We start from the raw sequence: 9767 nt of genomic DNA on the forward strand, positions 1-9767 counted from the left end.
TCAGACTCATTCTTTTGTAGTCATCCTCCCCAGACTATGTAAACCGCTGGTAGGATTTTAGGTCTAATCTAGAAATAAGAGGTCTTGAACAGCTTGATTGCTAGTTTTGTAAGGCTAGAATGCTCTCAAGATAGAGTCTTGCGGCAGACAGATATAGCGAGGAGGAAACAATGGGAAAGCAAAGAATTGGATTTGGGCACATAAGAGTAAAGGGCTAGAACCCATCTGAGGAGTAGGATTATATGGAGAGGTAAGTGGTCAGGAAGTCAGGGTTAGAGTTGAAGGAAGACTGTGAGGAAGCCAAGTCTCTCAAGTTCCAAACCCAGGTAGAGCAATGTTATTTGTCCTTCATTCTAGAAGACCATGAAATCAGGGAAGTGATGCCATGATATGAATGTGAATTATATTTGAATGAAGGGGGTGTTGTAATAAGTCACCAACCACACTTTCTCCTCTGGAGCAATCTGGGTCCAGTGGCCAGATATGGATCAGGAGGCCATGGCCTTGGATGTGAGGTAATCAAGATTAAGCGATTTGCCCAAGGTCACATAGTTAATAGGTGACTGAGGCTAGATTTGGACTTGGGTCCTCCTGACTTCAGGACCAGTGCTCCATCCACTGCACCACCTAACTGCATTCTCTTTGCCAAACTAAATTACTGCATCTTAAAACACATTTTATGCTGTATCAGTTAGTTGCCACTAGTTTCAGTGTAAATATTAAAACCAACTTTCATTTCATTGACCTACCACAATCCTTGACATTTGAAGATCTCAAAGCTCTACACACACCAGATCCTGTGGGGCTAAATGTGAGAACAAAAATAAACATATTTCTCCCTTACTCTGAAATTTTGGTCCAAGAGACATTTCTAAACTGGCACTAAGGAAGTTTTATGGGGTCAGATTGAATAGCTTCATTTACATGGGGAGCAGGGCAGAGATCTCCAATATAGCATAGTTAGAGGAAAGTGGTCATTTGCAAGGCAGACAAATTCTCTCTGTACCTACATACTGCCCCCTTGGGTCATAGATGCAGTTTTCTGCCTAGAACAAAAAGCAAAAACTATGCAGAAAGATGTAGTAGGCCAGAGACTAAATGAATATTTAGAATATAGAGATACAAAATTGATCCAGAGGTATTGGTCACAACCGACATAGGAACTAGGGAATGCAATCAACAAACATTCACTGTGCCTACTATGGGTAATGATGTTAAAGAAAATAAAGATGGCAATAAGAACTGTAGAAAATACCCAGGGTCCTACTGTGCTTACTGTTCAATTTAAAAAAAAAATTTGAATGTGTAGAGCAAAAAGCCATCCTAGAGGCATCCCTCTGACATGGTGTCTCCCAATATGTATCAAGACAATAATGGTAATAGTTCCTGTCCTTCATTATCAAAGATCATAATGATATCTCTATGTTCGAGATAAATTACAGTGTGTCTGTGGCTGATCAGACCAACACAAGCTTGGAATGTTCTACCATAGGTCAGGCACAAATAGTTCATGTGGTCACCTGGAGTAGTTACTCTAAACTTGCACATCTCTCATTTCCTATGAACTGCTTCAATTCTGCCTTCCTCACAGAGCACAGCACCCTCTTTGATGAGGGCACACCATGCTGGGTGGTCCTGTGCCAGTGTCCCCCATGCTGTAAAATCATTTCTAAAATTCTTGAGAGGGACCTTCAGAGTATCCTGGTATCACTTCTTCTGACCCCCTTGTGTGTACTTGTTCTGTGTCTTGAGTTCTCTAAAAAATAGTTTTTTTGGAAAGCATATGTTTGGCACTCTAACATGTCCAGCCCATTATAGTTGCCCCCTCTAGAGTAACATTTGAATGCTTGTCAGTTTAGCTCAAGAAAGGACCTTAGTGTCTAGTATATTCTCCTGCCAGGTGATCTTCAGAATCTTCCTAAGACAATTTAAATGCAAGCGACTCAGTTTCCTGACATGGTGCTGTAGACTGTCCAGGTTTCACAGGCATAGCAATGAGGTCATCACAACGGCTCTGTAGATCTTCAGTTTGGTAGGAAGTCTAATACTTTCTCTTGGAACCTCCCAAATAATGAGCTAGCTCTGGCAATTTATGTTTCAACTTCATTATCAATGAGAACCTCCCTGGAAAGGTCTCAAGATAAGTGAACTACTTATACCTGTATTCAAAACTTATCCATTTGCTGTAATCACTGGTTTCACATCAGGATGGTGTGGTGCTGGCTAATGGAGCACCTTTGTTTTCTTGGTGTTATTAAACTAAAATTACCACAAGCATCAGAGAATCAATCCATGTTTTGTTTCGTCTCAGCTTCAGAGGCTGCACTGAGTGCACAATCATCTACAAACAGAACATGCACCAGCACTTCCTCCACTTTTGTCTTGTAGCCTTTTCAAGTTGAAGAATTTGCCATCAGTTCAGTAGCTGACCTTGAGGTCATATTCCTCCTCAGTGAAGGCATTTGATAACATAACTGAAAACATCATGTTAAAAAAGTATGGGAGCAAAGATACAGTCTTGTTTTACTCCATTGGTGAATGGAAAATCTTGACAGCATCATCCACTATCCAGAATCTGGGCAAGCATGTGGTCATGAAATTGATGTGTAATACTGATGAACTTCTTCCAGCAATCAGATTTTGACATAATTTTCCATAAATCCTCATGACAGACAATTTATCAAAGGCCTTGGTCAGATCTACACATCTTGTATAAAGACTTCTGATCCTGGCATTTTTCCTGAAATTGATGAGCAGCAAATATATTGACTGTTGCTCAACCCTTTCTGAAGCCACACTGGCTCTCAGGGAGGTGACCATCTTCTAGGTGACGGATCTGCCTATTGAGAAAGACTCTAGCAAGAATCTTACCAGCAATGACTAAAAGAGAAATACCCATATGATTGTCACAGGACAAAATTTTCCCTTTACCATTATAGAGATGGATGATGGAGGTTGAATTCTTGTGCATAAGCTTCCTTATGCCATATAAAATGGCAATAATAATAATAATTAATAATAAAAACAATTTACAAATATTTTTAGGTTTACAATACACTTTACATATGTCACCTCATTTGATCATCCAAAATGCCTTAAAATATCTAATTAGATATGGAAATAAGTTAAACATGATTGTACATATATAAGCTATATAAGATTACTTGCTGTCGGGGTGGCTAGGTTTCATAGTGGATAACACACCGGCCTTGGAGTCAGGAGTACCTGGGTTCAAATCCAGTCTCAGACACTTAATAATTACCTAGCTGTGTGGCCTTGGTCAAGCCACTTAACCCCGTTTTCCTTGCAAAAACCTAAAAAAAGTTACTTGCTGTCATGGAAAGAAGGAAAGGAAGGAAGAGAGCAACATGTGGAACTCAAAAGTTTACAAAAAGATGAAAATTGAAAACTATCTTTGCAATTAATTGGAAAAAATAAAATAGCACTCCCCCCAAAAAAAAGATCTAATTAGAAACAATTGTTCAGAAACTGATTATCAAGACCAAATAAAACATGAATCTATGCTTAACAAAGGAATTTACCACTGTTGTGGAAGTGATCAATCATGTCAACAGGGGTTTCCAGCAGATGGTACATTTCCTAAAAGAAATCCTCGTAAAAGAAATCCACATTTCTTCAAAAGAGGTCAGACTATCCACAGAGGAAAAACCAAGTGCAATAAAGAATGGCTATTGTCAATATTGTGATAAGCAATTGGAGGAACCATACAAAGTTATCAGTACAGATCTAGATCTACATATTTATCTATTATATAACTATGCAGATATATATATATATATATATATATATATATATATATATATATATATATATATATATATCTTGAAAGGACAATGAAATGGGTCCAGAATTAATCAAAAGGAAGAGTTGACTATTGCTTCTGAGAAATTGAGTAGTATTTTTAATGATCCCAAATTTCTCCCTGAAACAAAAGCAGGTCTTTTTTTTTAAGGTTTTTGCAAGGCAAATGGGGTTAAGTGGCTTACCCAAGGCCACACAGCTAGGTAATTATTAAGTGTCTGAGACCGGATTTGAACCCAGGTACTCCTGACTCCAGGGCCGTGCTTTATCCACTGTGCCACCTAGCCGCCCCTCTCAAAAAGCAGGTCTTTTAATGGCAATATTTTCTCTATGATGTTACAACATCATAGGTATGGAATATTGTAGTCTCCGAAGAACTGAAATTGAGGATCATCTTGGGGACAATGAAAAGGAATATGATGGGAAGAAAGAAATATACTGTATCACATTACAGGAGAAAAATTATTTAGGAGAAGTAGTATATAGGATGTCTTTGGAGAGATGCATGATTGGTAAATGAGTGAACCATCATTTGGGGCAATTAGATACTACAATGGATAGAATGCTGGGCCTGGAGTCAGGAAGATCTGAGTCCAAATTCATCTCTGACAATACTAGTTGTGTGACCCTGGGCAAGTCACTTAACCCTGTTCCCTTGGTTTGTTCATCTCTAAAATGAATTGGAGAAGGAAATGGCAAATTGATCCAGTATCTTTGTCAAGAAAACTCCCAAAAGGTCACAAAGAGTAGGTCAGGAATGAAATGACTAAAACAACAAAAACAACAATCATAGTAAGAGTGAAGGGCATTTGATGAACAGTCTATGTGATTCACTTCATACAATGTAGAAAGCTAAAGAAACACTTCCTGCCACTCCTGCCAGTTCTCCTACATCAGGGTACAATCCTTAAGAAGAATTATCATTCCTTTTTGTATAATTACAAATTACTTTTCAATATGATTGGCCCAATTCACAGTTCCAACAAAAGCAAATTTTAGTAATCTCATTTCCCAAAGCCCCTCTAGTATTTACTACTTTCATCTTTTGTCATCTTCTCAATTTACTCAGTATGAGATAAATCCTCAGTTATTTTGACTTTCATTTTTCATATCATTGATTTGTAACAATTTTTAATATGGCTGTAAATAATTCATGATTCTTTTGAGTCCTGATCATTCAAATCTTTTGACTATTTATCTACTGGGGAATGGTTCTTGGTCTTACACATTTATGTTGTTGCCTATGTATTTTGGATGCTTTACAGAACTCTTTGATGCAAAGATTTTTTTTCCCCCAGTCAGCTATTTCCCTTCTTAGCTATCCTGGTTTTGATAACCTCAGCAAAGGTTTTTTAACTTAAAGTAATCAAATTATCTATTTTATCTTTTCTGATTTCTTTTATCCCTTGTTTAGTTAGGAATTATATTTCTTGTTATAGTTCCACAAAACACTTCCATTTATTTTCCTCTAACTTTTTTTTATGATGTGACCTTTTTAGACTTTTTACATGTTACCCATAAAACCTTTTATATTTAAGTAAATATTCTAATACATTAACATACCACAATTAATTTAATTAATTCTATACTATTGGAAATAGTTCTTGGGAATCTTTTACAATTACATACAATGATGGTATAAAAATCTTTGAACATATATTTGATTTCGATAACACTTTAAGGATATTTTAAAAACAATTTTAGGGCATTTTTGAGTATGATTATTTTTGCAATTTTTAGTGTGTGCTGTCAGATTTTTCTCCAAAAGAGAGTCTACAAGTCTGCCATTTTACTCAGCAATGAATGAATGTACCTATCATTTGACAATCATGAAAAACATAGTTTTATTGCTTTTAAATTTCTTTGCCAATTTGTTAAGCGTGAGGTGGTACCTCATAGCTGGTTTAATTGCAGCTCTGGCTACTGGTGAGAAACATGTTTTCAAGTGATTGTTAATAATTTGTTTTCCTCTTTTGAAAATTATCTGTTCATATCTATCTGGTCATTTATTTATCATAGACTGGAAATTCCATTTAAAATTTTTTGACAGTCTTTTATCTATTTTAGGTATCACTATTTTCTGCCACTAACTGTAATTATTTTCCCAATATATTATTTATGTTTTTCTTTTTACATTAGTTTTGGTGCATTTTTTTACTTTAAATTATATCTTGTCCCTAATAATTGCTTTCATTTGTTGATCCTGGGGAAAATCATCTCCCTCCCCAAATTGAGCTGAATAGCATATTCCATTTTCTTTCTGCTTATATTTCTTTGTTATGGTTTGCTATCATCCAGCCAGAATTCACTGTGAGATATGAATCTAAATTGATTTTCTGCCAAACTGTAAACCAATTTTCCCCAGTACATTTGTTAAATAATGAACCCTTTCCCTAGGTTTTATCTTATTGAGTTCATCAAACACTAATCTTTTGTATATATTTGGTTGGATAGATTAGACATTAATTCTATTTCATTTCTCTAGTTCTTTTTTGCCTAGAAGCAGATACGTTTGATGATCGTAACTATTCTGTAATGTGTTTTAATGTCTGGGACTGCAAGACCATTTTTGCCAGCTTCCTTCCTCGACCCACTCCCAGCATGTACCCTTGATATTCTTGTTGTTTTTCAATATAAATTCCATTTTATTTATTAACCCTTGGTATTTTGGTTGCTATTGCATCGACTACTTGAATAATAAATCAACGAAAGTGCTTAATCAATTAAATGTCTACTGTTTGCCAAATTTATAGAACTTGGCCTAAATTCTAAGGATTCAAAGACAAAAGTAAGAGTCTGCTTTCAAGGAATTCCTGTTTTGCTTTGCAGATATGGAATATTCACAGAAAAGCAAATACAGAATACATATGTGTGTGTGTGTGTGTGTGTGTGTGTATAAACATATTTCCCCCACACATATATTTCCTCCTGCTGGATTCTCATATCTACTTCTGTATTCAGTATTTCACAATATGTTGTTTTGGTTCCAGAAGATGAAGAAAATCTGGCCTTAAACAAATATGCAATTAAAAAAGAGAGTAAAATCTAATAGGCAAATAACTATTTTAGTATTATTATGACAATTTTGGCCTTGTGAATTTTGGAACTCTGTGGATCATACTCTGAAAACTGATGTACTAAACAAGACCTCCTTTTTAGTGTTAATAAGGAAATGAGGAAAGGTCTTTGGAAGGAGGAGGTGGCTCTTGAGCTGAGCACAAGTGAAGGGAGCTGGTAGGGATGCCAAAAGATAGGGAATAAGAAGGGAGAATTTCAGGCATCAGAAAAGCAACTTGAGCAAAGGAAAAGAAATGGGAGATAACTCGTCCTGTTAGAGCCAAGAGTAAATAAGCTAGGTTGGGTGGAACATTAACTGCAGGAAGGTGACAGAGTCATGGACACTCATTCCGGAAAGCCAGCCTGGAGTCAAATTGTGAAGGGCTTCAAATGTGAAACAGAAGAGTATATTTTTTTATTGTAAGAGTGAATAGTGGGGCGGCTAGGTGGATAAAGTGGACAAAGCACCAGCCCTGGAATCAGGAGTACCTGGGTTCAAATCCAGTCTCAGACACTTAGCTGTGTGGCCTTGGGCAAGCCACTTAACTCTATTTGCCTTGAAAAAACCTAAAAAAAAAAGAGTGAATAGGGTATTGCTGAATCTTCTCCAGCTGAAGAGTGATAGATGTATCAGACCTCCCTCATTAGACTATGAGCTCTTGGAGGATAGGGGACTGTCTCTTTTGTATTCCTAGCATATAACAATACTTACAAATACTTATTTACGGATTGTACTACATTTTAGGATATATCATCTTATGAACATCTTCTCCAATGTGTCTTCTGCTTACATGACTCAGATCATAAAAACTATGCCTACCATGATTAACTTCCTCTTTCTTCCCATCAATCTACCTCCAGGGTCATTTGATGTTCTGGATATATTCTAGATCCTGAATGAAAATCAACGAAACATAAAGAGAATGTGCACCAGGTATCCCTCACTTTCAATATTTGATGGAGTTCTCCTTTTATCTGGGGAGCTGGATGTGGATAGAATAACTTCATTGAAGTTTTGCTTAGTTTTGCTAATCTGATTTTTTCTCCTTTTACCCCCTTTGTTCTAAGGGATGGATCATGCTAGAGAGGACAGGAAAGGATACATTTCATAAATGAAGATGACATTAAAAAAAGATATCAGTATAGTTTAAATTTTCATTTCAGCTTCTCATTTTGAAATAGTTTCTTTTTTCACTATTTTTTCTTTCTGGTTTAGATTTTCCCTTCCCCCCCCACCTACTCAGTCCCTTGTGATTTTCTTCAGTTTGACTGACCCACTATATCCCACTGGATTCCAAATACACTGTGCTTGTAAATGTCATTGATTATTAATGCGTTGTTCCTGTTGCCTACAGAAATACTGCACTGTCATAAATCACTACTGTGTGGAGTTAATATTAGTCCTGTGATATTGATTACACTGCTGCTTAATTATATGTGACATTCATTGAATTCATTAATAGATACTACCTGCCTCTTCATATGCTAATTATTGGTGTAAGCTGTTCAGTTAATTGTTTGCATTTGCTATCCATTTTACTGCTTTTATTACTTGATTAGGTTTGCTTGCAAGCTTTGCATTATTGGTTTGTTCAATACAATTTTAACTAGAATAAAAGCAAAATAGAAGCAAAATATGTGTTTGGTAATGAATCTAGAAACCTGAAGGTCTCCTTCAGGAATAAGAGTAGATCATGAGTGTCGGAACTAAAAATGGGATGAAAACATTGAAAGGATCAATAAGAAAAGTAATCATTAACAATAAGAGAGACCATTCTATCTCTTTTCTGTAAATTCTTGGGAATATTTGATCATTCAGAAATTCCTAATGTTGGACCATTCAGGAGTAGTATTTGGAAACTAATCCTTAAGATTCCCACTAAAGAGGAGGACTCATTTAGAAAAGCAGTTCTCTAAGTATTCAAAGTTCTCAAAGTCCAAAGACCATGAGGACCCCCAAAATTCTTTTAGGGGGTCAACTAGATCAAAACTATTGTCAAAATAATATAAGATGTTATTTGCCTATTAAAAAACGCCTCCTTTTTTTCTTCCATATGTTTGTGTTAGACCAGATTTTCTTCATATTCTTGCACTAAAATAACATATTGCAAAAAATTGAATACAGAAGTAAATATGAGAATTCAGCTACCTTCCATTAAACAGAATTTCAGAAATGTATAAAACAATGCCATTCTTTGCACTAAATATTTTTTTGGAAAATATAGTTATTTCCATAAAATGTATTATTTATGTTGACATAATTGGTTTGTTATAGTTATTTTAAATAAATTAATAAACATATATTAAAATTTTAATTTCTAACTTGGTAAATAATGACATACAACTCACAGAAACAAGAATTTTTCGGGGTCCTGAATTGTTTTAGGAGTATAAAAGAATTTTTAATGATTCTTAAGAGCATAAAGGGGTCCTGAGAACAAAGAGTTTGAAAACTACTGGTTTAGAAAGTTTGAAACTACAATGGGAAAAGAATTGCCAGTAAATGAACTGAAATACTTGACTAAATTTGAAAAAGGTTATGCCACTCAGTCTGAATCTCCAACAATCATAAGAAAATCACAGGTCGATGTCAACAATATTACCAGGAAAGGATCTATCTTCCCCTGAGGAAGAACCAGAAGGAGTGTGGATCAGCCATGCAACTCAGTTTCTATAGCTTCAGCAGGAAATTGAGCTTTCTTAAATGGAAAGGTAAAGGACCAGATGATCAGAGATCACATAAGCACCATTAACAAAAGGAAGGTGATTGATCAGAGAAAGCTTTGTTCTGCAATAATTATGATCTGGGTGGGTTGTACTTGACAGGTATATATCAACTTAGTACACCAGAAGCTAGTATCTATTCAACCACCTTCAAGAAATGAGGA

This window comes from Macrotis lagotis, chromosome 1 (genome assembly GCF_037893015.1).
Source record: "Macrotis lagotis isolate mMagLag1 chromosome 1, bilby.v1.9.chrom.fasta, whole genome shotgun sequence".
Lineage (NCBI taxonomy): Eukaryota > Metazoa > Chordata > Mammalia > Peramelemorphia > Peramelidae > Macrotis > Macrotis lagotis.